The 27,580-nt window shown below is 39.3% G+C and overlaps 1 protein-coding gene across 46 annotated transcripts in view; it reads right to left on the reverse strand.

Annotated features, from left to right (window-relative positions):
* Nucleotides 1-27,580, reverse strand: part of BCAR3 (BCAR3 adaptor protein, NSP family member) — a 314,925-nt gene that overhangs the window by 255,401 nt on the left and 31,944 nt on the right. For 21 of the 46 annotated variants that reach the window (XM_078332552.1, XM_078332534.1, XM_078332536.1 and 18 more), the window contains 2 exons: nucleotides 20,836-20,965; nucleotides 10,289-10,410 (listed from right to left, as the gene is read on the reverse strand). The gene's annotated coding sequence lies outside the window, so the exon portion shown is untranslated. Of the gene's footprint in view, nucleotides 1-402; nucleotides 551-10,288; nucleotides 10,411-20,835; nucleotides 20,966-23,691; nucleotides 23,857-27,580 lie in introns of all 46 variants that reach the window. The other 25 variants (XM_078332564.1, XM_078332563.1, XM_078332532.1 and 22 more) reach the window with 3 other exon arrangements.

Raw genomic sequence — 27,580 nt, forward strand, 5'->3', positions numbered from 1 at the left:
TTGTCTTCTCATTCTCAACCCCACATTGCTTCCAACCTCCTTCCCACTGACCTCATCCCCAACAGCTCCTGGAATTCCCTCCTACCCTTCAGGGCCTGCTTAAGGTAGACAACACCCAGACTTCAGCCTTTTCTCCTCTGCTCCCCTAGAGGGCTCCTCTGTAGCCTTCCTTTGCCACCTTCTTCAGGGAAGGCTGCTCATTTTCCCACATCCTGTGGGAACTCAGAGGAGATCAGCATTGTCCTAGCTCCCCTGATACTTTGCTCATCTCTCCTTTGTACAAATGTCCTTTGATTCTTATGCCATCTGCCTCTTCCTTCTGCTTTTCCTGCCAAATCCTTGTTATCCAATAATAGTGACTGAGAAGTTGACTCATAATGTTTCTTCCACTCCAACTCTTACCATCACTTGGGACATGTCCACACTAGGCTGATGATTCTCTTAAAACTGTTCTCTCACATTTCCTTGGCTTCTTCAAACACAGTGACATCGTTCTGCTCTCTACTCTGACCACCCAAAGCAATCAGGTAGTCCAAAGTACAAGCAGAGACTGGAAAACAAAATGGAGATAGTAAACAGGAAGTGAAGAGGAGAGGAAAAAGAAAACCAAGATGGAGGAGCCAGGATTTTCTTTGCAGAAAGGACTAGAAGCTCAAAACTCCATTTTGGGTGTGGGTTTGACATGTATTGTGGATGGCTTTATTTGTTTAAAAATATTTTTTCACCTGGACAGAAATTAGAGTATTCTGGTTAATAATACATTTTGTTAAAAGTGACCATAACATACATTACTAAATTTACAAAGAATAAAATATATCCAAACCTCACTGATATCATTTAACCATTATTTGCTAAATAAGATTCCGGCCGGGCGCGGTGGCTCAAGCCTGTAATCCCAGCACTTTGGGAGGCCGAGACAGGTGAATCACGAGGTCAAGAGATCGAGACCATCCTGGTGAACATGGTGAAACCCCGTCTCTACTAAAAATACAAAAAATTAGCTGGGCATGGTGGCGCGTGCCTGTAATCCCAGCTACTCGGGAGGCTGAGGCAGGAGAATTGCCTGAACCCAGGAGGCAGAGGTTGTGGTGAGCCGAGATCACGCCATTGCACTCCAGCCTGGGTAACAAGAGCGAAACTCCGTCTCAAAAAATAATAATAATAATAATAATAATAATAATAAGATTCCTTGCATTTACAAAGCACTTTCACAGGTTTTATTTCATTTTAATCTTGAAACAGCCTTGTCCTGACTCCCCCTATAATTCTGCAGTGATTTGGCTTACTGTTCAGAAATCTAGACCCCAGTGCCCTGGGTCAAGTGGGACAGGCTTGACCAAAAGGCACTCTGGAACCCCAGGGGAGGGCCAGTGGGAAAAGAAGGGTGCCCCTCCTGTGAGCAGCAGTGTTCCTGGGCACCACTTGGCATCTTCAGGTTTACCCCACTCTTGATTTTAGCCCTAGAGGAGAATACCCAACATGAGTACAAATGAAACCATCCAAGTACTATAGAAAACTGGGGCTCAATCCTGGCAAGGCTAATATCTAAGAGACATCTTCAGCAATGCTGATGCTAAGTGGGGCACTGTGGTTCCAGAGAAGTCAGTTCTAGGCCAGTCCCCAGACAGCAGAGTCCAGTCCTGGGTAGAGAGGGCTAGAGAGGTTGTAGAAAGAGCCCAATCCCAGCAGGGAAAATGGAGTACTTTAGGAAATACAATCTAAGTGTTCATAGGGACTGAGCAAACGCAGTGGAGAATAAGGAAGGTCAGTCACATCTGGGGTCAGCAAGAGGAACTCTAGGTAATTGCCAGCTGGAAAACATGAAACCCCAAAATGCTGCCAGGCTTGGGAAGCAATGAGAACCTTGAGGCAGGGCATTCTTTCTAAAATGATAACCCTAAATCACAAACCTTAAAGGATAGTATAAGATTGATGGATTTAACTACATGAAACTTAAGAACATCTGTTCATCAAAAGAACCAGGAAGAAGTGAGAAGATAAGCCACAAACTGGGAAGAGATATTTTTAGCATGTACAAACACCAAAGAGTTAGTATCCAGAATATATAAATAATGCCTACAGATCAATCCTATAAAAATTAACTCTATAAAAACAGACAAAGCACACAAACATGAATTTCAGAAGAAAAAAAACATGAATTGGCAAAATCTAAGATTGACAATATCAGAAGATGTGGAGCATCCCTTTGGTAAGAGTATAGACTTGCTCAACCACTTGGGTAAACAATTTAGTATTATATAGTAAAGTTGAAACTGTGATTATCCTATCATCGAGAGAGAATTCTACTCCTCCGTATATAACCTAAGCTAGGATTTTTCAGCCTCAGCACTACTGACATGTTGGACCAGCTGATTATTATAGGGGGCTGTCCTGTAGATGTTTAGCAGCATCCATAGTCTCTACCTGGTAGATGTCAGTACCAATGCCTCCTACCCAAGTAATGAAAATAAAAAGTATGTAGGACATTTGCTAAATGCCTCTGACACTGCTAAAAATCACCCTGGTTGAGAATTCTTGCTCTAGGCTCATGTGCAGAGTTCTATGAAAATGTTCAGAGCAGCTGTACAAAATAGCAAAAAGCATAAATATGTAGGAAAAAAGGACTGGAAACATATAGAAAAAGCATATTCAACAAAATAACAGACAACTAAATTGTAGCAAATAATTGCAATGAAATATTACACAGTTCTAAAAATATATGAACTTTTTCCAACAATATAAGTGACTCATAAATGTTGAGGGAACAAAGTTGCAGAAAAACATATTTAGTATGGATGTTTCTATAAAGTGTAAAACATGCAAAATTAAATAGCTACAACATTTCTGCTCCCATCTCTCTTCTAGAACCTTACCACTCTCCCATCAAAGAGAGTGTGGTCAGTATCCTCTCCTCTTGAACCCAGGTGGGACTCTGACTGCTTCAATTAATAGGCACTATGTGATTTCTGAGGCTAGGTCACAAAAGGCAAGGTTTGCTCTCTTTCCTGGTTTTCTCTTTTGGGATGCTTACCCTTAGAACTCGTGTACCATGTTGTGAGGAAGTCCAGGCCACATGGAGAGGTCCATGTGAAGACAAACCAAGGTCCCAGGGCCTCAACCCAGCATTAACAGCCAGCCAGCAGTGAGTCATCTTAGTGGATTCAACAGCCCTCAGCTGAGCTGCATGGGTGATGTTATATGAAGTGGTGATGAGTTTTCCCTACAGAACCCTGCTCGAATAATGGATTTGTAAAGAAAAAAAGACTGACACCACTAAATTTTCAGGCATTTTGTTAAGTCATAGATATCCAGAATAGATGGTAAAATCTCTAATAAACAGTAGAGAAGAAACATAAAATTTAGGATTATGGTTATTGATGAGGGGAGGACAGGGAATGTGATGGAGCAGGATCAAGTGGGGAAGTGCCTGCCACAGAATGTCCTAATTTGGTGGTAGAGCCTACTCAGAAGGTTAAGAGGAGTAAAACCATAGACTTTTCCTACTCCTAAGCACTAGCCATGCTGACGGTGAGCAGTTCTCCTAGTATCAAAGAGCTAAAGAAAAACCCAAGAGCCAAAGGGAAAAAAGTGTCCTGATTAGACAGAGTTGCCTAGTCAGGCCCAGACTGTCCTTTCTGTGCAGGCTGGAGCTTCTCTAGTGGGCTTGATGAAGACCACGCAGTCAATGCTCTCCTTAGGCAATGCTGTTGCTGGTTTAATCAACACTTAAGAGTTATCTGTTGACATTTTGGAAACAAAACCAAGAGCTCTTGAAAGGACAAAGCAAGCATTGTGCCATTAGGAATATTGAGAACTGCTTCTGAACAGTGGATGACCACTGGGCACTTATCTTCCAGAGAGGAGGTCTTTGTGAGCAGACTTGGCTCTAGGCGAGATGGTGGTGTTAGAAAACTTTGACATTGGTGCTCCCTGTATGAGCTGCCCTTACTCCTGTTGAGAATTCCAAGATACACGGATCCTGTGTTGATCAGGCACTGAAGAAAGCAAATTCAAGGGATTAAGGAGAGTTCTGCTCCATCTTGGAGATTTCAAAAAGGGCTAGCCTGGAAGGGAAGGACTAGAACTGAGCAGCTGGGCCATTCTGGGATTCAGGGCATATCATTCATTTCAGTCAGTGGACAGCTGAAGGTGCCTGCTCTTCAAACAAGAAACAGCAACCTTACAGTCTCCCCAAAAGAGAGAGAGGATTAAAACAATCCCCAAAATGTAGCTTTCTATAGCAAGTACTTCAAAAACTCCAAATTAAGGGTATGGCTATTACAATTTTCCATAGTAGAATCTGGGCCTATTTTTCCTAAGGCGGAAAAGCTCAAAGTCAAATGCTTGTGGGACACAAAATGTAATGAGTTAAGTGGTAGGTAACAAGGAGTAGTGGGAACTGTGGCAAACAGAGAAGACAGGCTTTTACTAAGGGAGCCACCACTACTCAGCTCCAGCTCACTGCTGATAGGAGGAAAGCTTGACCTAGATTTACCTAATCTTATGATTGTGAAGAGAAGCCAGAAATTCAAATACTTATGTAAGAATTCACAATTTTTAAAATAATGTGCTAGCTATACCAGACATGTCTATGAACCACAGTTGGATGTAAAACAAAAATATCCAGCTACATCACAGGATTGTGAAGAGGATAAAATGAGGTGGAATACAACTAACAATAATTAGTGAATATGCATCACTAACGCTTTTAAGAAAAACCCATAAACATAATACAAAATAGGCCAGGGTCTGGTGACAGACTGTACTTTCCAAAGATGGCTGCAGTAACACCTCCCAACCCCATGCTATTTTTATAAGGTAACCATGACACTCTTTCCATCAAATGGTGGGGATTACTTTTCCTCCCCTGAATCTGAGTGGGACTTTATGAATTCCTGAAGCAATAGTATGGTGGAAATTATATAATGTGACTTCCAAAGCTAGTAAGTCATAAAAGTGCCATGTATTTCTGCCTTGCTCCCTGGGGATGCTCACGCCTGTAGCCCAGCCTCCATTCTATGAGGGAGCCCAAGGCCCCTGTGAAGGGGAGAGGCCCATGTCGAGAGGAACGAAAGTACCCAGCTCACACCCTCAGCTGGGCTCTTAGCCAACAGCTAGCTCTAACTGGCCAGCTATGTGAGTCAGCTATCTTCAAAGTGGGTCCTCCTGCTGCCATTTAAGTAGCCCCAGCTGAGACCATGGAGAGCAGAGACAAAGCCATTCCTGCTCAGTCTTGCCTAAATTACAGATTCATCATCAAAATAAATGAACGTCATTGTTTTAAGTCACTAAGCCTTGGAGTAACTTTTTACACAGAAATAGATAAGGGAAACAAGGATCAAATGTTGAATTTGTAGCCAGAGACACTCCTCAAGGGCAAAGAAAGGCGCAAGATCAATTCAGAACCTCCAAAAGCACAGAAACCAAAATTTTTAAGGTAAGAGGAAAAGGTGTTTTCCTTCCAGGTTTCCAAGGCTGAGAAAGAACTCACTGAGACAAATAACAGATGGAAATGGACAGTCTGAAGCTTAATTCGAACCCAGCATCAGGCTGAGGAAAGAGTGATAACCTTTCTATAACTGAGCATAGCATTGCTCCAAACCCTTTTTACGTGTGAAGACTGAGCATTTTAGTTGATCATCTGAGCCAGTGTTCCTCCAACTGTGATTCTCACACTGTCCCCTGCAGCCAACTGCCTTAGAATGGAGCCTGAGAGCTGCATTTTTTAGTCACTTTCCAGATGATTCTTTTGCACCTAAGAATCACTGATTCTTTATACATTTAGAGATCTATACTTCACACATCTTCCATGTAGCCCTTCAAGACATTTTTTTCCTGCAGTTTATTTCTTAAAGAAATGCTCATAGTTTAACATTTAAGCCATCCATGTCTTATCTGGGAAGGAAGCACAGTTTCATTTCTCAGGTGACAGAGGCCCTGTGTCCTCAATGACTGGATATAGTGGGCTTGGTGTTAAGCTTGAATAAATGGAGGAAAGGGGGCATCTGAGACAGATGGTGGGTGAAAACTTAAGAGGAAGAATCATTTAGTTCTGCTCTGATCTTTGTTATTTCTTTTATTCCACTGGGTTTGGGTTTGGTTTGTTCCTGTTTCTCTAGTTCCTTAAGGTGTGACATTAGGTTGTCTGTTTGTGCTCTTTCAGACTTTTTGAGGTAGGCATTTAATGCTGTGAACTTTCCTCTTAGCACTGCTTTTGCTGTATCCCAAAGGTTTTGATAAGTTGTGTCCTAATATCATTCAGCTCAAATAATTTTTTAATTTCCATCTTGATTTCATTGTTAACCCAAAGATCATTCAAGGGCAGATTATTTAATTTCCATGTATTTGTATTGTTTTGAGAGTTCCTTTTCAAGTTTATTTCCAGTTTCATTCCACTGTGGTCTGAGAAGATACTTGATATGATTTCAGTTTTCTTAAATTTATTGAGGCTTGTTTTGTGGCCTATCATATGGTCTATCTTGGAGAATGTTCCATGTGCTGATGAGAAGAATGTATATTCTGCCGTTGTTGAGTAGAATGTTCTGTAAATATCTGTTAAGTCCATTTGTTGTAGGATATAGTTTAAGTCCATCATTCCTTTGTTGGCTTTCTGTCTTGATGACTTGTCTAGTGTTGTCAGTGGAATAATGAAGTCCCCCAATATTATTGTGTTGCCGTCTATCTCATTTTCTTGGTCTAGTAGTAATTGTTTTATAAATTTGGGAGCTCCAGTGTTAGGTGCATATGTATTTAGGATTGTAATGTCTTTCTATTGGACTAATTTTTTAATCATTATATAATGTCCTTCTTTATCTTGTTTTACTGTTGTTACTTTAAAGTCTGTTTTGTCTGATATAAGAATAGCTACTCCTGCTTGCTCTTGGTTTCCATTTGCGTGGAATGTTTTTTTCCACCTCTTTACCTAAGATTTATGTGAGTCCCTGTGTGTTAGGTGAGTCTCTTGAAGTCAGTATATACTTGGTTGGTGGATTTTTATCCATTCTGCCATTCTGTAGCTTTTAAGTGGAGCTTTTAGAACTTTTATATTCAACATTTGTATTGAGATTGTGAGGTACTATTCTACTCATCATGTTAGTTAGTACATAAATACCCTGTTATTTTTTCATTGTGTTACTGTTTTGTAGGCCCTGTGAGATTTATGCTTTAAGGAGATTCTATTTTGGTATATTTTGAGGTTTTGTTCCAAGACTTAGAACTCCTTTTAGCATTTCTTATAGTACTGGTTTGATAGTGGCAAATTCTCTCAGCACTTGTGTCTGAAAAAGATTTTATCTCTCCTTCATTTATAAAGCTTAGTTTTGCTGGATACAAAATTCTTGGCTGACAATTATTTTGTTTAAGGAGGCTAAAGATAGCACCCCAGTCCCTTCTGGTTTGTAAGGTTTCTGCTGAGAAATCTGCCATTAATCTGAGATGACTGTGAGAACCAGAGCCTCTTCTGGCTGGCAGAGATAGACCATTGCCACTCACTGCTCAAATCTTCCTATAACCTCATTTTTTGGCCACTCTTTGGGCAGCCTTAATCAACACCAAGTCACTGTTCAGTCCCAGTTACCACCCAGAGTCCCACTGGGACCTGCTTTCCTTTCAGTAGTAGAAAGAATTTAGGCTATAAGAACTTAGGCTAAAAGTTAGAGAATGTGTGATTTTAGTAAAATATAATACCAGCAAATGTTGTTAAAATATTCCCTCCCTTCCTCCCTTCCTTTATTTTTCCTCCTTTATCTCCTCTCCTTTTTGAGAAAGGATCTCACTGTCACTCAGGCTACAGTGTGGCGGCATGATCTGTGCTCATGATAACCTCTTAACTCTTGGGCTCAAACAATTTTCCTGTCTCAGCCTCTCAAGTAGCTGGGACTACTAAAAATTAGCACCCAGGTAATTTTTTAAAATTTGTATAATTCTTGGCGAGGCTGGTCTCTAACTCATGGCCTCAAGCAATCCTCCCTCCTCGGCCTCCCAAAATGTTGGGATTACAGGCACAAGCCACCACACCCAGCCTATTAAAATATTGTCTTTTGGTGCAAGAGGAAATGCTTATCAGCAAAGAAAAACACTGAATTTGACATGTAAAGACCTATGAAATGAAGGGTTTTTTTTGCTAGGCCCTCCCTATGGGGGAAAGCAATGGCCTTTTGCAGGAGCCAAAAACCTTAAAAATGTTACAATCAAGTTGCAAGAATATGTATATAGTAACATTTCACATATACAAAAATTGTATGCATAGATATGTATTAGTATATTTATTAAATAATCTGGAAGAACAAACACAAAACTAATCATTGAGTCTGTATCTTGGGGTGGGGTGGGAGTGGAGAGCAGTGTGAGATTATGATGAAATTTCATTTTCTAAAATAAATTTCTTTGAAGTTTCTCTTGCTTTTATTTTTTTGGTAACAATGTATTAAGAAAATTTGTAATAAGAAATGTAATAAGAAAACACTGTTGGGGAGGGATAGCCTGGGGAGAAATGCCAAATGTGGGTGAAGGGGAGAAGAAAAGCAAAGCACACTGCCATGTGTGTACCTACGCAACTGTCTTGCATGCTCTGCTCATGTACCCCAAAACCTATAATCCAATAAAAAATTAAAAAAAAAAAAAAAAAAAAAAGAAAACACTGTCAAGATTATTTTAAAATACAAATATAATATTATTCTCCATAATATTTCTATCTTTATAGAGATATAATTTACATACAAAAATGTACCTATTTACTTTGATGAGTTTTGACAAATATACCACTATAAACACCATTTCAATCAGGATATAGAACATTTACATAACCTCCAAAAGATTTTTTGGCCCTCATCCCTGCCCCAGATAACCATTAAACTGCTTTTTGTCACTATAGATTATTTTTGCCTACTTTAGATTTCATATAAATTAGAACTATACATTATGGTCATTTTAGTGTCTAGCTTCTTTCAACACATTTCTGAGATTCATTCATGTTGTTATGGTATCAATAATTTGTTCTCTTTTGCTTACGAACAGCGTTCTACTGTCTAAATATACAGTAGTCCTCTCTTACCTATGGGGGAAAGTATTCCAAGCTCCCCGGTGGATGCCTGAAACTGAGGACAGTATTAAGACCTATGTATAGTATGTTTTTCACCATAGATACTGTGTATCTATATATACCACAGGTGTTGACTCAAAATGTTAAAATAGCAGCCACCATAAACTTTAAAACCCAAAGTTAATTTTATTCTAAGCCAAGTTCAAGGACTATAGCCCACAAATACAGACAGTACAAACTGAGAATGTATCCTAAAGTTTGTTACATGAGGCATAGTATTTACACATTTTGTGTCATAGAAAATGAGAGATAGGCAGTGAAGTCATCATTTGCAAATATATCTTACATATATTTACATATTGTATATTAAGTTTCATGTATATATACATATATTACAAATTGTATCTCTGAAAGAAGATATTCTGACTATTCTGATTGGTGTTTAGTGACATTATACATAAGACAAAGCAAACATGTAACTGATGGATCAGCTGGGCGTGGTGGCTCAAGCCTGTAATCCCAGCACTTTGGGAGGCCGAGGCAGGTGGATCACGAGGTCAAGAGATCGAGACCATCCTGGTCAATATGGTGAAACCCTGTCTCTACTAAAATACAAAAAATTAGCTGGGTATGGTGGCGCATGCCTGTAATCCCAGCTACTCAGGAGGCTGAGGCAGGAGAATTGCCTGAACCCAGGAGGCGGAGGTTGTGGTGAGCCGAGATCAGACCATTGCACTCCAGCCTGGGTAACAAGAGCAAAACTCCATCTCAAAAAAAAAAAAAAAAAAGGTTTAATGACTACATGGGTGTCTTGGGATTTGGAGAGGGATGATTGATCCTATACTGCCTTCATCTTTCATCTGATAGGCAAGGTTGCAATCAGTACATGTCAGTGAAATATTCAACAAACTGCAGCCTCACAGGTGAGAGTTCAGCTTTAGCTCATAGGCCTAGTTTCTATTACCTGTATGTCAAACCTACATTGGGCCTCTTACAGATTTTTTTCCTTTCAAATTTTACTTTTGCTGTCAATTCCTCACTTTTGGTCAGAATCCTCCAAAGGAGGGCTTTGAAGACCAAATATTAAGAAATTTGGCCAGGCACATGGCTCAGGCCTCTAATCCCAGCACTTTGGGAGACCAAGGCAGGTGGATTACAAGGTCAGAAGTTCAAGATCAGCCTGACCAACATGATGAAACCCCGTCTCTACCCAAAATATAAAAATTAGCCAGGTGTAGTGGCACGTACCTATAATCCTTGTTACTCAGGAGGCTGAGGCAGGAAAATCGCTTGAGCTCAGGAGGCAGAGGTTACAGTGAGCAGAGATCACACCATTGTACTCCAGCCTGGGCAACAGAGTGAGACTCCATCTTTAAAAAAAAAAAAACAAAAAGAAAGAAATGTGAAGGGAATAGGTCTCGTTTGTTTAGAATGAGAGAACATATGGGATCAAATCAGAATTCTGTAATGTCCTCATGCTATTGTTCACCCGCACATGAAGTGCTATCATATGGTTTTCCTGTGAAGATTCGGAGGCTCCTATTTTTCCTTTTGGAATGCCAAAGCCCCTTGTTTTATGCTAATGTATTCTCATTAGCATAGGGAGAAACGAGATCAGGATTGTAATAAGGATTACTTCCTTAGGAAAGATTCTTCAGAGGCAACGATGCATTGCATGGTCAGTCATACTGATAGAGGACTTGAGGAGTCAGGTGGAGGAATATCCAGCTTGATATCTTTTGTAAGCTTTGGAACTTTAGGGCTAAACAAAAGTTAATGGAAGCCCTTCCCCACTTGGTCAGAGTAGAGGAGAAAGTGTGTTGGACAAAATGGGCCATAGAAGACTGCCTTTACTTACATTCTATGGCTGTTGGTTTGAATTGATGAAGTAATATAATTTTAGCTGGAATTCTACTCTTTCTATGACATTTGCAGTTTCTGTAGCATTTATAACATTTGTAACAGAAATATTAGAAAAATAATAAACAATACAGTGAACAACTGAGAGGTTCATTTAGCTAAAGACAATGAAGAAAAGAAATAACATATAGAAAAAAACCCTGAACATACATTTTGATAGTTTGTGCTTAATCCATCATCCTTCTCCCTTTGCTTTTATATGGACTTTTTGGTATATTTAAGTGTATTTATCCAGAACTGTAATTAACTCATGATTTGTAATATCTGATTACTTAACTTACCATTCATTTTCTGCTGGGAGTACAACTTGAATAGGGTTGAGTTCCAATTCCCAAAATATTTGATTATCAGTGTCCTCATTATTATATCTAAAGCTACCTTTCCTATGAATCCAGTAGTGTACTAAATGACAGTATAATTTAAATCAAATACTGTCTGCTTTCAAGTAAGATCTAAAACACTTACATTCTTTTTTTTTTGAGACGGAGTTTCACTCTTGTTACCCAGGCTGGAACGCAATGGCGCGATCTCGGCTCTACCTCCTGGGTTCAAGCAATTCTCCCACCTCAGCCTCCTGAGTAGCTGGGATTACAGGCACGCACCACCATGCCCAGCTAATTTTTTTTGTATTTTCAGTAGAGACGGGGTTTCACCATGTTGAACAGGATGGTCTCGATCTCTTGACCTCGTAATCCACCCGCCTAGGCCTCCCAAGTGCTGGGATTACAGGCATAAGCCACCGCACCCGGCCTAAACACTTACAGTCTTATTTGTCTTCACTTCCAAACAAAAATGTCCCTTTCCTATATATTATTTTGAATAGGGGTAGAAATTAGAAACCATGTTTCCATGATTTCAGGATTCCAGATGTATTGGGGACAGTACCATTCTTCCTGAATTCATTTACAATCTAAAACTGAAATTGGATTCCAAATATCATTATTTAGTATGGTCCCATCAACTGCCAGTTGGGAAAACAAGGGTATTATTTAAAATGATCCCTATTTCTACTAGCTGTACTGCATTATATTTCTGGTTACTGTATATGTGGGTTGCTGAAGCTGTAAGAGTACAGGCTATGTACCCTGTTAGTAATTTTCCAGGAAGAAGAGGGCCCATGTGTTTTCCATAAATGTATACCTTGTACTTCTGCATCCAAAATTATTGGCCATGTTTTAGAGGTCATTTCTGCTTCCATCTGGATTGCATGGTCAATAACCTTGTTGAGTTTGAACCCATACTTTTTCTGATTGTTGGGCTTTGGCACAGTCCCTCGTTAGCTGGGCAGTTTGATTTATCCATTTAGCAATAGCATCATTATCTTTCCATACAGACTCTCCACCCTCACTTTCATTCTGAAAGAAGTTTTCTTTTTATTCTACTTAGTTTGTTAAGTATCAACTTTTCTTGTAAATGCCTTTTTTCATTAAATACATTCTCAACTTGTTTTAATGTCCCAAGTCCTGCCTCTATTGTATTTAAGGCTCTTTTTACAATTTAGTTTTTTAGAAAGAAGTTTAGTTAAGCCTTGTTAATAATGGAGTATATCTCTTTTCAATAAAGTTCGTTCATATAAACTGCCATTCACTTTCATAGGTCAACCTGTAATTATCTCATGGGATAACTGATATACTATTCCAGAAGGAGCTGCTCTTAGGTTAAGCAAAGTCAATGGAAGAGGCTTGGGCCAAGTAATAGGAAAAGCTTTCAATAATTTTCCAGCTGGGTTTTATTTTTGAAATGTTCATTCCACCAATCAGAAGACTGGGGATGGTATATACAATAAAAATTTTGGAAAATAGGCCACATTATACATTGAATGAATTCTCTATTCACTGGAAAGAGTTCTCCATCACTATGTAATTTGGAAAGAATTCCTCAAAAGGAAATTATCCATTCCATCAACCATTTTTCTACTGCTTAACTGTGGCTTTTTCTCAAGGAAATTCTTCAACCCAATGAGAGAACATATAAATTATAACCAATACATATTTGTAACCCTGAGCTGCAGGTAAGTAGATAAAATCCATTTGTCAAATACTGAAAGGTCCAGTAGGCAAAGGGAAATGCCCTTGAGATTCAGAAGAGGCTTTCCTGGATTATATATATGACAAATTGGACATTTAGCATAAACCTTATGAACTACTGTAGGTGAAGGTTTCCAGTAATAGCGTTTTCCCCATGCAATTTTCTCAGGTCCCCAGTGAATGAACTCATGGACATGTAATATAGGAAACTGATATCCCAAAGGCAAAATAGGGATTTGCTTTTCTGTCACTGGGTCTATATTATGTTTTGCAAGTCGGGGGAAAAGCATTCTCCCTTAGTTAGTCATATTTGCTTTTTCTTCTTTGGAGCCTTTTCTTGAGCTCCTTCACTTTAAACCTGGCCATCTCTACAGTTTCATTTGATATTAGCATTAAGCAGTCTTTTTTTGCTCAGCATCAGCAAAATGATTTCCTTTACTCCAGGGAGTCGTGTTTGGAATGTCCAGGACTCTTAACAATAGCCAATTTTTTTTTTGATAATTGGATGGCTTCCAGAAGATCAGAAACTTGAGAGCCATGTTTAATAGGATGTCCAGAGGAGGTTAAATAGCCTCGCTATTCTATAACATTCCAAAGACATGAGCTGCACCAAAAGTGTAATCGCTGTCGGTATAAATATTAGTTACTTGATTTTTGGACAGTTAAACAAGCTGTGGTAAGTACTATTAATCAATCCAACTGTGCTGATTTTACTTTAGGCAAGAAATTTCCCTCTACGATGTCTACATGAGACACAATGGCATAGCCTGTTTGGTGTTTTTCAAATTTATCCTTTAGATATGATCCATCTGTGAACCAGGTAACATCAGCATTTTGCAGTGGTGTCTCCTGTAAATTCTGACTGTGCATCAAAAGCTGTTCTATTAGCAATAGAACAATACAGCATACAGAGTATATGCTGTTCTTTTTTTTTTTTTTTTTTGGGGGGGGAGGAAGGCAGGAAGGAAGGGAATAAGGACGGTAGGGAGGAAGGAAGGGATGAAGGAAGGAAGGAAGGGAGGAAGCGGGGAGGGGGGGAGGGAGGGAGGGAGGGAAGGGAAGAAAGGAAATCAAGCAATGAAAGAGACATTGCCAACCTGGATCTAGAGGTTTACAAGTTGATTTCTTTTTTTTTGAGAGAAGGAAAGAAAAGAAAAAAAAAATAAGTAAAGGACAGGAAGAAAGAGGAAGAGAAAGAGGGAGAGTAAATGGAAATATTGCTTTATTTTGAAAAAAATTGGGTATTAATAATGGCCAATCAATGTTTCATTTAAACTAATGGGTAGGTGTGATGTGGTATTGACAAGAATGTATATTTTGTGTATTTGAAGTGGAGAGCTCTATAAATATTTATTAAGTTTACTTGTTCTGGATCTGAGTTCGAGTCCTTGATATCCTTATTAATTTTCTGTCTCATTGAATCTAAGTCTCCTATCTGGGTGTTAGGATCGTTAGCTCTTGTTGTTGCATTGATCCTTTTACCACGATATCTTTGTTGCTTTAAAATCTATTTTATCCGATACAAGAATTGCAACTCCTGCTTTTTATTTATTTATTATTTATTTTTGCTCTCCATTTGGTTGGAAAATCTTTCTCCATCCCTTTGTTTTGAGTCTTTGTGTATCCTTGCATGTGAAACAGGTCTGGATGTAACATGCTGTTGGGTTTTGGCTGTGTCTTTTGATTGGGAATTCAGTCAATTTAAATTTAGGGTTACTGCCATTTGATGTTGACTGGCTGTTTTATCCATTCGTTGGTGTAAATTCTTCTTTATGTTGGTGCTCTTTACTTTTTGGTGTATTTTTAGAAAGGCTAATACTGGTTGTTTCTTTCTGTGTGTAATGCTTCTTTCAGAAGCTCTTGTAAAGCAGGCCTGGTGGTAATAAAATCTCTGAGTTCTTGCTTGTTCATAAAAGATTTTATTTTTCCTTCAGTTGTGAAGCTTAGTTTGGCTGGATATGAAATTCTGGGCTGAAGGTTCTGTTCTTTGAGGATGTTGAATATTGGCCCCCACTCTCTTCTGGCCTGTAGAGTTTCTGCCGAGAGATCTGCTGTAAGTCTGATAGGCTTGCCTTTGTGGGTAATCTGACCTTTCTCTCTGGCTGCCCTTAGTATCCTCTCCTTCGTTTCAACCCTGGTGAATCTAACGATTATGTGCCTTGGGGTTGCTCTTCTTGAGGAATATCTTTGTGGTGTTCTCTGTATTACCTTGGGGTTGAATGTTGACCTGCTTTGCTAGTTTAGGAAAATTTTCCTGAATAATATCCTGAAGGGTATTTTCCAGCTTGGATTCATTCTCTCCGTCACATTCAGGTACATCTATCAAACGTAAATTTGGTCTTTTCACATAGTCCCACATTTCTTGGAGACTTTGCTCATTCCTTTTTATCCTTTTTTCTCTAATCTTTTCTTCACGTTTTATTTCATTAAGTTGGACTTTGACCTCTGATATCCCTTCTTCTGCTTGAACAATTCGAGTGTTTAAACCTGTGCATACTTCTCGGAGTTCCTGTATTGTATTCTTCAGTTCCATTAATTCACTCATACTCCTCTCTAAGTTGTCTATTCTCAATAGGATTTCATCAAACCTTTTTTCAAAGTTCCTACTTTCTTTATGTTGGGCTACAACATGTTCTTTTAACTCACCGAAGTTTGTTATTATCCATTCCTTGAAGAGTGATTCTGTCATCAGGAGGCGCTCGTTCTCCATCAAGCCTTGTTCCATTGTTGATGTGGAACTATGATCATCTTTAGAGGGAGAGGTGTTCTGACTTTGAGTATTCTCAGCTTTTTTACGCTGGTTTCTTCCCGTCATTGTAAATTTATCCTCCTGTCGTCTTTGAAATTACCAACTTTCAGATTAGGTCTCTTGAGTGGACGTCCAGGTTGTTAGTTCCCAGGGCCAGAGCAGCGGCGTTAAAACTGATGGTGCTTTTCTGCCCAGGATTCTCCTGTCGGGCTTCCTTCTTGTTTCCGTAGTAAGCGACTCTGCCTTCCCGGGGCTCCAAACCTCGGTCAGAAGGGGAACCGGTCCTGTTTACTCTGCGCCGAGCGCTGCCGCGTCGAGGTGCCGGCGGAACCGCTGCGCCGACCAAGAGAGTCGCGCTGGCGACTCGTATGTTTCCACCACTGGGGGATCTTCTGCTCCGTGAGCGACCAGACTTTGTCTGAAAGTGTGGCGTCCTCTAGTTCTCCGCGCCTTCCCTGAGAGCTGCAATCCTGGGATGTTAGCGATCGGCCATCTTGGATCGTTCTCCGTATATGCTGTTCTACAAAGTCATGAGGTATCTCCTCAGTTGCTTCAAGAAGTAACTTGTGAGATTAAGAGTATTATACCGAGAGAGGGTAATGTGTGGAGCAGAGGGTGAAAATACATTGTAATAAAGCCAATCAGTTGACAGAAAAATGTTGTGTATGACATGAATTCAAAAAAGCTTCTGCAGAATGAAGTACATATATAGTCAAGGGAGCCTCCATTACAGTTTCTTGAGTAGCCTTGAGAAACATGATAATGCCTGAAATGGCCCTCCAACAAGGGAAGCCCCTGAGCTACAGAGTCTATTGCTGACTGTAATAGCCAATAAGTCTACATTTTACTCTGTGTTTTGGGGTTGGAAACCTAGGATGATGCCATGGCTTCCATAAACAAAAAGGAAAAATGGTAGCTGATAATTTGGATGGCTCAAAGCAGGGGCCTTTGTGAGATTTTGCTTTATTTATTGAATAGTTATTTGTTCTTATGATATCCAATGTATGGGGTCAGGTTGATCTTTCAACAATGCATATGAAGGCTGTTCCATGAGAGAAAAATTACCCAACTGTAACAGTAGCCAGCTAAGCCTAAAACACTCCTAAGCTGTCTTTCAGTCTTTAGAGTTAGGTATGCAAGAATTCCAGTTACTTGATCTGGATTTATATGTATTTCCCCCTTAGAAATTAAATGTCCCAAATGTTTTATTTCTGTTAAGCAAAACGAGTTTTTCTTTAGATAACTTATGCCTTGTTTTAGCTAATTGTTCCAGCAACTACAGAGTGTCATTTTTACAATCATGTAGAATGGAAAAGCATAATAGGAGATCATCCACATACTGAAGTAGAGTGGAATTTTCCTCAAAATTTAGCTCAGCCATCTCAGCCCTTAATATTTTGAAAAATAAGTTGGGCTTTCAGCATAACCTTGAGGCATAACAGTCCAGGTATATTGACAGCTGTCCCAGGTAAAGGCAAACAAATATTGACTGTTAGCTTTTACTGGTATGCTAAAAAAACAAAAAGCACTGCATAAGTCAGTGAGTGAAATTCACTGCTTACTGGTATATTAAATAAAGGAATGTGTGAGGATTTGGAACTACTGAAAGATGGGGAATCACAATCTTGTTAATGGTTCTACAATCTTGTACAAATGTCCATCCTTTCCCATTAGGTTTTCATACTGGGAGGATGGGAGTATTACAAGGACTGGTGGAAGAGATAATCCATGCTTTATCAATAAAATATTTGATTATTGATTTTATTCCTATGATAGCCTCCTGTTTTGATGGCTATTGTTTAATATTTGGAAGTGGTTTCTTTGGATCCATTCATATCCATATGGGGTGCTGTTAAAATTTTTATAACATTGGTGGATGATTCAGACCGTAAATAATTAGAGATTTGACTTAATGAACCATCAAGTTGGCCAGGTGCAGTGGCTCACACCTGTAATCCTAGCACTTTGGGAGGCCAAGAGGGTGTGGATCCCTTGAGGTCAGGAGTTCAAAACCAGCCTGGCCAACATGGTGAAATCCTATCTCTACTAAAAATACAAAAAAAAATTAGCTGGGCTTGATGTTCTCTGCCCGTAATCCCAGGCACTTGGGAGGCTGAGGGAGGAGAATTGTTTAAACCCAGAAGGGAGAGGTTGCAGTGAGCTGAGATCAGGCCACTGCATTCCAGCCTGGGCAATAGAGTGAGACTCTGTCTCAAAAAATAATAATAATAATAAATAATAAATAAAGCCTCAAGTTCTTTTATTATCTTAACACTTGATGATTGAATTTGGATGATTATCTGCTCTGAATTTTCTGATTTATCATTTTGAGTCAGTCCTCTTTCAGTTATTTTTTTAAAACATTTTTCTCCTTTTTGAAAAAGGAAACATGAGCATTATAAAGTTCCAAAAAAAAAAAAAAATCTCCTCCTATAAGATGTATTGGTGTGGAAGGCTCCAAAAGAAAAGAAGGACGTCCATCTAAATTTCCCTGTTGGAAAGGCAAAGGTTCTGATTTGTATATAGTCACCAGTTGAGTAGATATCCCTACCACTTTAACTGTTTCATTACTCTGAGGAAGAACATTCTTTAAAAACATAGGGTCGAGAACAGGAAGGGTAGCTCCCATGTCGACTAATACTTTTTAGTTTGTTCTCTATTTTATATACATAGCTCCACTTCCCACAGAGTATTGCAAAAGAAGGGGGAAAGACCTCTTGATTCCCTTGGAGTCCCTATCCCTCTTTGCCTTTTCTTTCGTTTCTGTACCATTTCAGTACTCTGCAATTTTTCTTAAGATGTCCTGTTTTCTTGCAATAACAACAAACATCTTTAGATGTTTCTGAGTCTTCTTTTGACAGCGAGGCCTCTGTTTAGATCAGGTGAACTGAGCAGCAAGTTGCTGAATCTATAAATTCATGATTTTAGTAGCTTTGTTGTTTTTCTTCTGTATAACTGGCCAATTTATCAAGTTTCACTAGTTCTGAAGTATGCACAGAATCCCAATTTTTTATTTATTTATTTATTTATTTATTTGAGACAGAGTCTTGCTCTGTCACCAGGCGCCAGGCTGGAGTGCAGTGGTGGGGTCTCAGCTCACTGCAACCTCCGCCTCTCAGGTTCAAGCAATTTTCCTGCCTCAGCCTCCCAAGTAGCTGGGACTACAGGCACATGACACCACGCCCAGCTAATTTTTGTATTTTTAGTAGAGACGGGGTTTCACCATGTTGGCCAGGTGGTCTTGATCTCTTGACCTCCTGATTTGCCCACCTTGGCCTAGAATCCCAATTTATTTGATGTATTTTGACCACCATGGCCAATGGCTCATCCAATCCCTTAATGAAGGTATATTTAAAATAGAATCATTTGGATGATTCCTTAGACTTCCTTCATTCATTCCCGAATATTGTCTAATAACCTTTTCAAATCTTTCAAAGTAGTCCAGCTCAATCTTTTTGGTTTTTATTTACACTGCCAGACTTTAGACCAGTCAGTGGTCTTAGGAAATATCAGGGGAATTGCTTAGGCTAAATGGTTTGTCAGTTCTCAAGCTTTTGCTTGGTCTGCAGCTGTTCGTTTAAGAAGATAGTTTCTCAGGCCGGGTGTGGTGGCTCAAGTCTGTAATCCCAGCGACTTGGGAGGCCAATGCAGGAGAATCACTTGAGGGCAAGAGTTAGAGACCAGCCTAGGCCACATAGTAGGAACTCATCTCTACAAAAAATGTTTAAAATTGTAAAAAGCTAGCCAGGTGTGCATGCCTGGTGTGTGTGCCTGTAGTCACAGGTATTCAAGAGGCTGAGGTGGGAGGACCATTTGAACCCAGGAGTTCAAGACTGTGGTGATTCATAATCACACGACTGCACTCCAGCCTGGGCAGCAAATGAGATCTTAACTTTAAAAGAAAATTGTTTAGTGGATCTTTCCAGTCAGCCTTTGACACCCATTCCCTTGCTTTTCTTTCAGATACTAACATGTGAACCAACTGACACAGAGCTAAATGGCCAAGATTCATAATTTCTTACACCTAGACTAAACTCCTTAGTAAAACCAATAGTATTCTGGGTGGGATCTGGAAATTTCTTAGTAAGAGCTCTAAGTTCTGCCTTGGTCCAGGAAGTATGGGCTACTGAAGGTTTACCCTGTGGATTAGGCTTTTCTTTAACACATGGTGTCAAAACTTCTGTGGGTGGTGGAAGAGGGAGTGGCCAGCAGTTTTGAAAGCAAAGAATAAGAGAGTTCTAGAGGATCAGAAGAATGGTCAGAGGAGGAGGTGAGACAGTGGAAACTTCAGACAATTTTTGCAGTAGAGAAAGTTTCCAAGATCTTGCAGCTCACCTCTTGAATGGAAGCAATTTTATCATTCCCTTTTTTAGAAGTTTCTAAATACCTCTGGAAATAACTATCCCATTCTTTTTATTTAATTTTTGAGCCAGCTTCTTCCAATTGTCCACATAAAAAGACTCCCCACTTCTCCCTTGTCTACTACAAACTAATCATGTTCAGGGTCAAAAATGTGCTGCTTATGAACTTCACTACTCAGGCTCTTACCCCGGAGTTAATCCTCTCCATCTTGGGAGATGTGCACCTGTGGAAGCAGTGAGGTGCTTCAAACACGAGATGACTAACCTTTATGAGCATCCCCTGGAGGATCTATTGCAATTTAAGTGTTCTTCTGTTGATAGTTAAGCTCTTTGGGACTACTACATGTCATGAGGGATTTCCTGCAGTACCTCCACAAGATTTTTAGCTACATAAGAATACCCGAGATTCAGGCTGGAGGAAGAAAGTGGCCCATATCTTAAGAGCAATTTTGTCTCAGTTGTTCACATATAGAATGTAAAGGGTTGGACCAGACAAAAAAGTTTTGAAAACACTCAGCTGATCAAAGAAACTGCCACTGTAACCTGCAGCAATGCTTAGTTGACCTAACTTTTTCCTTTCTTCCTTCCTAGCAATTTAGAATAATAATAACAAACACAGCAAGAATTTAGCAAACCCAGGATTTACTACTCCTTTTAGTGATTCTGGAAATATCTCAGAATAAAGTGAAATAGACCTCTACCAAAAAAAGAGAGAGGTTCAGATTCCAGGCAACTCACCCTGTATACTCAGTGGTTCCTCCAGAGTCAGTCCAAACACAATGGGTTCATTCTGGTACTAAGTGCTGAGTCCCAGAGAATGAGTCCAGGGTGCCCATGGATTCTGTTAGAATCCTGCCAACTATGCCAACTGTGGACACAAAAGGTTAAAATAACAGGCACTATGGACTTTAAAAGAATCAAAGTTAATTTTATGGTGAGCTAAGTTTAAGACTATAGATTGGAAACACAAACTCAGGGCACACCGAGAAGGGCATCCCCAAATGGGTACAGGAGGCACAGATTTTATATTTTTTGCAACATAGGAAATGAAAAGAGGGAGGAGTGAAGCAAAGATGTCATTCTTATAATATACTATTGATGAGTATAGGGTAAAGGTTTAATGCATACGTAGGCATCTTAGGTTCTGGAGACGGATGATTGATCCTATCCTGCCTCTGTGCTTAGCATCTGATGATAGGCAAGGTGGCCATAAGTACATGTCAGTGAAGTATCTGAAGGCTGGGCATGGCAGCTCATGCCTGTAATCCCAGCACTTTGGGAGGCTGAGGTGGGAGGATGGCTTAAGGCCAGGAGTTTGAGACCAGCCTAGACAACATAGTGAGACCCCATGGTCTATTTCAAATATATTTAAAATTCTTTTGTTTTTAATTTTGGCAAACTCCAGCCTCACAGGTGACATTTCAGCTTTAATTTGTAGGCCTATCTTCTATTACCCATATGCCTAATCTACAGCCATTTTGGACCCTTTCTAAAATTCAAATTTTTCTTCTTCTGAGATACGTATTATACCTACCTATGATAAAGTTTAATTTACAAACTAGGCACAGTATGAGATTAACAACAATAACTACAATAAAATAGAACGATTATAACAATATGCCATTATCACTACTCTTGCACTTTCAGGGCAGTATTAAGTAAAATAGGGATTCCTTGAACACAAATACTGTGATACCGTGAGGGCCAAGCTGATAACCAAGATGGCTATTAAGTGACTAACACAGGCACTGTATGTAGTATGCATGCGCTGGATGAGAAATTATTCACATCCTGGGCAGGACAGAGTTGGCCAGCATAAGATTTTATCATACTACTCAGAACAGGATGCAATTTAAAACTGGACACTGTTTATTTCTGGAAATTTCCACTTAATATTTTTGGACCAAAGTTGACTGCAGGAAACTGAAACTGCAGAAAGTAAAACCGTGGATAAGAAGGAACCACTGTTTAATAATTTGTTTATCCATTCATCAGTTGATGAACATTTGAGTTTTTTATAGTCTTTAGCCATCATGCATAGAATAAACTTGTTATGAACACTTGTGTACAAGTCTTTGTGTGGAATTATGTTTCATTTATCTTGGTACATACCTGTGACTGAGATTTCTGGACCCTAAAGGTAACTGCTTGTTTAATTTATTTTAAAACACAACTGCTTCCATTTTAATGCAGCAATTTTTTTTTTTCACAATTTATTCTAAATAAAAAGTCATGGATGTGTGTAATGATTTAGCTCTCAGCATCTTCATCATAACATTGTTTACACATTTGCTACAATTTAACATACAACCATATTACAGAGTACCATACGGCAATTTAAGTTCAGGAATCCTCTAGCTCAGGAATTAAAATGGCATAAGCCTACAACAAAGAAGAACATAGGAATCTGCTTTCAGCAGACAGAGATTTCAACAAATTTCTTGGAAACAGAAATAGCTGCATGAATATTGGCTAATACAGCAGGGTGGAGTGAGCTGCAGCTAAGAGCTCAAGGTGAGAGGTGATCTTAGTCTGGAAACGAAAAGGATCTTAGATAGCAGGAATGGAAAATGGGGCTGAAACCCATTAAAGTTCTGTATGTGCAACAGTTGACACCTGTGCTTGTATAGACAGGTGTCAATCACCTCTAGGTAAAACACTGAGAGTGTGTCTCTTAAGAGACTGTATAGACTGCCTGTGGAGAACTAGGGCAGCCAATATAGGATTTGGAAGTCCAGAGTAAAGCCCTCTGCATTCCTGCCTTTAAGGACTCTCAACAAAAAGAATGACTTATTATCAACATTCCCTGACAGTGGACAAGCTCTCCCTATGTTCTTAAGATTTTCTATTAGCCTCCTTATTGCCTCAGTCTTAAACAGACATGAAAAGCCAAGAGTAAACAGACATGAGAGGAAAGTCTGCAATAGGAAAAAGGAAAAATAAACCAACAGACAAACACAATTTTAGAGGAAACAAAGATAATTCATGGGGAAAAAAAGGATTGAACAAATGAACAACAACTTCTAAAAATCTCAGAGAAAACTAAGGAAAATATGTAACAGTGACAAAACAAGAAAAGGATGTTATGAAAAAGAAACAATCAGAGAACAAGAAAGAGCTTTTTGAAATAAAAAATATGGTTTCCAAAATAATGATGAGGTTAAATAATGAAGTTGAAGAAATCTCCCAAGTATAGATTTGAAATGAAATGTAAAATGTGATTAAAAAAAAAAAAAAGACAAAAGGTCTAAAGTGGTGATATAAAAATTTGAGATCTAAAAGACAGGAATTCCAAAAAGAGAAAAACATTAAAACAAAAGAAAGAAAACATAATGTTGAAGAGGAAAAACTTTGCCTTCTACCAATTCTGAAAGTTTGCTGAAATGATCTAACCATGGACAGATTAATATGAGAAAACTACATAGAAATTCATTTAATGTGCATAATCATAGGAGCCATACACAAAATATGACACTCAAAGAGAAGACAGATGGTTAAGGCTTAAATATTCTCTTCATAAGGGAGTGATATATGAACCTGCGAGGCAGACATTATTTTATAAATGATTATCTTTGAAAGCTGGAAGGGACTCACATGGAAGGCGAGGAGTGAAACTATGCAAGAACAAAGGTCGTCTTATGCAGATAAAGTTTCTTAGGTAATCTCTTGGAACTGCCGTCAGAAGAACAGATGAAAACTCTGTCCCAGTGTGGTAACAACTTTTAGTGGTTAATCTTCCCTGGTCATTTGATGAGATTCCTAGAGGGGGTTTTAAGATAATTACATTTCCTTCAGACTTTTTTTTTTTAAGTGAGATAAAGGAACTTCTAGAGAGAGCCCATCCCAGTGCTTCCAGAAAGATCAGAAAGATGGGGCTGGAAGCAGCTCAGAAAGAGACCTTGATTCTGCAGCTTATTTTTTAGGCCTTTCAATTTTCTTTAATTCAAAGCACTCATCATGTCAAAGTATCATATTTTGGGTTATCATTTTCTGAACCACAACAGAAGTTTTAAAAGAATAGTAGAAGGCTGTGCATGGTGGCTCACAACTGTAATCCCGGCACTTTGAAAGGCCAAGGTGGGCAGATCTGAGCTCAGGAGTTCAAGAACAGCCTTGGCAACATGGCAAAACTCTGTCTCTACAAAAATTAGCTGGCAGGGTAGTGCACACCTGTAGTCCCAGCTACTTGAGGGGCTGAGGTGGGAGGATTGCTTGAGCCAGGAGATCAAGACTACGGTGAGCTGACATCATGCCACTGCACTCTAGCCTGGGTGACAAGGTGAGACGCTATCTTAAAAGAAAAAAACAGGTTGTAGAATTTTCTTTTCCTTTCTTTTTTTTTCTGAGACACTAGTCTTGCTCTGTCACCCTGGCTGGAGTATAGGGGCGTGATCTCAGCTCACTGCAACCTCCGCCTCCCTGGTTCAAGTGATTCTCCTGCCTCAGCTTCCTGAGTAGCTAGAAATACAGGCACCTGCCATCATGCCCAGCTAATTTTTGTAATTTTAGTAGAGATGGGGTTTCACCATGTTGGCTGGTCTCAAACTCCCGACCTTGTGATTCACCCATCTCAGCCTCCCAAAGTGCTGGGATGACAGGCGTGAGCCACTGTGACCGGCTAGAATTTTCTAAAATGAAGAAGGACATGTGTCTTTGATTGATATGGCCTGTAGGCATGGGGGAAAGCCTCCTCTCCATCCATTGAAGGTTCACTGAAAATGAACTGAAAAAAAGACAGATTAATAGGAGAAAAAGACATACAAAATTTATTTAACATCAAAACAAGGATCATTGAGGGGGAAAAAATTATTTAACATGCGTAACACAGGGAAATCCCATGAGAATGATTACTCAATAACCCAATGAGGGTTTTATATCCTTCTTCATAGAGGAAGGGGAGATGGAGAATGATGGGTGTGGGAGTAAATAATTTTCAGGGGAAATGAATGAGCACAAACAACAATGGCCTGGGAAAAAATTTCTCTGAGCTCTGGGGGAGGTGGTGGAAGGCTAGGGGTAGAATTCCACTATGAACAAAAGTTGTCTTATTATGCAGATTAAGTCAATCTCTTCTTGCTACTCTCAGAAGAATAAATTAATAGTCTGTGTGGGTGTGGTGATGGCTCCCTGTCTCTGCTCCCCAGTGATTAATCTTTCCTGGTTAGTTGGTGAGATTCCTAGGGAAGGAGTCTTAAGACAACCGCGCTTCTTTTGGAAAGAAGTTTTCTGGGTCAACTAAGAAAATACCAGGCCCAGCATGCTGGCTCACACCTAGTCTCAACACTTTGGAAGCCAGAGGCAGAAGGGCTGCTTGGCCCCAGAGGTTCCAGGTCAGCCTTGGCAACATGGCAAAACTGTCTCTACAAAAAATACAAAAATTAGCCAGATGTGGTGGTACAGACCTGTAGTCCCAGCTACTTGCAGTGGGGGTGGGGGGTTTGAGGTGGGAGGTTTGGGGAGGCAGAGGTTGCAGTGAGCTGAGATCGCACTGCTGCACTCCAATCTGGGTGACAGAGCAAAACTTCATCTCAAAAAAAAAAAAGGGAGAGAGAGAAGAAAAAAGAAAAAATTGCAGAGTCCCTCTCCGTACATTCAAAAAGAGGATCAGAGAGAAAGGGAGGTAGGGAAGATCAGAGAGAGATCTTGAGTCGGCTTCATTAGTTCAGCATGTTAAAGTGCCATATTTTTGGGTATTGTTTCCAGAGCCCCAACAGGCCCAATGAATGCCCAGAACAAATCAATCAAAAAGACCCACACATAGATACACCACTGAAAACTTTCAGAACACCAAGAATAAAAAGTAGATGCTAACAGATTCCAGAAAAAACCAGATTCTATTTTGAGTAATACAGTGTTTGACTTATAATTTTATACCCAGCCAATTTATTAAGTGAAAAGTTGAATAAAGGCATTTTCAGATATGAAAGCAGAATTCTACCTCCTGTACAGCATTTTCTAGAAAGTTACCTGAGAATACACTCCAGCAAAATGAATGTATAAATTAAGAAAGAGGAAGCTGTTGAGGACTTGAAAAATATGCCTCTGAACACTGATAGCAATCAAGAGAAACTGCAGTATGGCAACCATGTTACAGACCAAGAGGAAACAAGAGAAGAAAGATAGAGAACTACAGAGTTTTTTAGTTTTGTTTTGTCTTTGGAGGGGAACTGGAAAGAACAGAAGTAGAATCAGTTAAAAAAAAACAGCTTGATTGAAGCATAGAAAATATGATTTGAGGATAAGATAAAGAAAATTGGTGGGATTAAAAACAAAAGAAAAATAAGATAATTTGTTCCAGAAATATTCTCTATTGGGTAGAGACACTGGTTCCATAAAGATATTTAATCCTAGTTCACTACTTTATCTGCTGTGAACTATATTTCCATAGCCAAAATAAGATAAATATTATTTTCTGGCTTTCAACTTGTAGAATTAACATTAGACAAACACAACCAACTCAAAAATGGTTTCAAAACAAAGTGTAAAAGTAACAGGCTGACAGAGGTTGAGAGGTAGAAGAGAGAGAAGTGGGAGGAAAGGGTTTGGTGCCAAGTGTTCCTTTAACAAAGTGAAGAGTAAAGAGATACTATCTATATTTGATGGAGCAGGAAATGAGGGTTTAATTGTGTTCTTTGAAGTTGAGGAGATAGAGAAAGATCTAGGAATTGTGATTTAACTATATTTAGAAGGATGAGTGAGGAGACAGGAGTGGGATAGAAGTAGCTGACTCCTCTATGGCTGTAGAAAGTCAATAGAAAACACTAAAGTTGCCAAATTAATAAATAGCATCTTCTATCAGAGGTAACCACCAAAGACACTCAAAACAAAGATGCTTAAAATTTGCTTTGGTGTATCAAGGCTAAGGGGTGGTGTAGTGGGGCAGGTGTCTACTGTTTTTCATGATAAAGTCTTTGGTATTATTTGAACTTAGATCATTAAAGACTTTTATTAGGTCTTTAACTCTCCCAAACATTTCTAAGATAAGCAGTTTATAAGACTGTGTAAAAGCTGATGGCATGGAAAGAGAGGGAATATAAATGAAATTGCTGTTAGAAATTATCTCTGGGTCTTTGGTTAACAGATTATTTCACTTTCTTCTTTACAGTTTATAAATATATGCATCTTCCATAGCAATTATTCTTTTATTGTTACAATTAAAAAAAAACTTTTGAGAATTAGCCCTTAAGTTTTTCCTGAACACAGGGAAAGCCTTTCCCACGGTGAATACTAAAGGTGGTCATGACTGATGAAATGTTCACCTCTTTCCATCCATCTCTCAAAGTCTCAGACAAGAAACTGGCCCACATCAGCATACTCTGATGCCAGGTCAGGAATTCTAGGACACTTTAATGGCTTCAAAAATGTTCATAAAAACCTCACATCTCTGCAGCATCATCCTTCTCCATGCCAAGACCCACTGTCAGCAGCCTTTCACAATCCTGCACAAGTTCCAAGACCCTGTACAGACACCAGGCGAACTAAG

Source organism: Callithrix jacchus, chromosome 7 (assembly GCF_049354715.1).
Source record: "Callithrix jacchus isolate 240 chromosome 7, calJac240_pri, whole genome shotgun sequence".
In the NCBI taxonomy this organism is placed as follows: Eukaryota; Metazoa; Chordata; class Mammalia; order Primates; family Cebidae; genus Callithrix; species Callithrix jacchus.